Source organism: Mastomys coucha, unplaced genomic scaffold, assembly GCF_008632895.1.
Source record: "Mastomys coucha isolate ucsf_1 unplaced genomic scaffold, UCSF_Mcou_1 pScaffold21, whole genome shotgun sequence".
NCBI lineage: Eukaryota > Metazoa > Chordata > Mammalia > Rodentia > Muridae > Mastomys > Mastomys coucha.
In genome coordinates, this window is record NW_022196904.1 from 52,278,179 (window position 1) to 52,279,975 (window position 1,797).

At 33.8% G+C, this 1,797-nt stretch overlaps 1 long non-coding RNA gene across 1 annotated transcript in view; it reads right to left on the reverse strand.

The window, feature by feature from the left end:
* The window catches only part of LOC116102321, a 248,994-nt gene that overhangs the window by 39,458 nt on the left and 207,739 nt on the right, over window positions 1-1,797 (reverse strand). The window contains exon 29 of the long non-coding RNA XR_004123077.1: window positions 1,330-1,561. This is a non-coding gene — a long non-coding RNA (uncharacterized LOC116102321). The remainder of the gene's footprint in view (window positions 1-1,329; window positions 1,562-1,797) is intronic.

The following is a 1,797-nucleotide window of genomic DNA, read 5'->3' on the forward strand; positions in this document are numbered from 1 at the left end:
TGTATATATATATATATATGTGTGTGTGTGTGTGTGTGTGTGTATTTATTTAATGTGTACAGTCACATTCTGTGCAAGCACATCCTCATGCTTATTAAAACAAGTCAAGTTCTAGAATTGTTTTCCAGGTATCATTCATGTTTTCAAAAATATTTTTAATATATGTGCTCTATTGAATACAAATTATAAATACATATTTGTAATATATTGGAAAAAAACTAACCCCAATTCCATATCCTAGGTTTCTTTATCTACTTTCACTACTAACATTCCCTCACAACTTATCACGCATATTTCCTTTAAAATACATACTCAGGCCATTTAGCCTTATCCGCATTTTTGTTTGTTTATTTGTTTTCAAATATGTGCTAACATCATCTATTGGCACATGAGCAGACTCTCATGTAAAGCCTCCATCAACAAACCTAACTGTTTCTCTTTCAACAGCCCATCAAATGGCTAAACCCCCTGAGAGAGGTGGGCTTCATGACTCCTGTATCTAGCCATAATAAGATTTTTTAGCTGGTTTGATATAATACAGGAATTGTGCATTCAGTCCTATGTATGTTGAGTTTATGTGTATAAATATTCTGTCATATACAGCAAATACTGTTTCTAAGCAGTATTCTATTTCTGATTCATTTGAGACAGTGTTTCTTATTCAAGGCTAGATAGCCAGCAAGATATGGGATTCACTCTGACTCTAATCCTCAAAATCTTGAATTGTGTGTTCATACCAATGCCTATTTTCTTTTTATTTGTACGCTAAAAATAAAACCCAGGGTTTCATAAGTGAAAGGCATGTACAGTGTTGACTGAGCCATCCACAACCCCTGCAAAGTTTCCCCTTAAAATCAGAATAATTGATTACTTTTAATTCTGAGGCCACACATATATTCAGTCAATGGAGAGGTCCAGACTTGTTCAACCCCAAATTTAATGCTGTCCTGTGATTTCCTATTAAGGTCTCAATTTATATTTCTGAATACCTTGAAAATAGAAAGTGTTGGTGTTGTGTACTTCTGAGACAAAAATATGTACTAAACATAAGTAGTACAGAGGACTACTTCTGTGAACATGCCTCTATCAAAGTCTTCACTACATTGAACATGTTTAGCAATAATCTTACAGACTCTATAATTTGAAAAGCAGTAATTTAAATGATAAGGTTCCACTGTGCACCAGGGATGCCACTCTCCACATAGCATTGGTTAATATTGTGGTCAGAATAGTTATTTACTTTGTAGTAATCTAGGTAGTTTTTCCAAATTACAATATAGATCAGTATTATTGCAACAAGAATAACAAACATAGTAATAGTTATTTTACTCATGCTCTCAACTGTCATTCTTCATCTTCCATTCCTGCTTGCCAATTCCTTTTCAGCTGAATCTCCTGACATGTCACACCTTTCTTTCATTTCTTCTTCCATGCTTGTCTTCTTTCTTTCCACATTCTTTCTTCTTGCTTTCCCTCCTTTGTTTTGTTTTCTTACAAAACATGGCAAGGAAAGTTTCAAGAATTTGTGAATGTTGCCTTGTCTTAGAATAATCATAATGTTCTATATATAAAAATATCAAAAAAGTCCCAATAAGTTTGATTGAGTTACTGACACATATCATGAACATGAAATAAATGAAAGCTCCCCTGAGGTGGTTCGAGAGTCTTAGATAAAAGATATATTGATGTTGCCCTCAGTGTGACTGATAGATAGACTACATTAAAGATGATCCCACTACATTTGCCAAAAATACTTATTTGCTTCTTAAACTACACACACACACACACACACACACA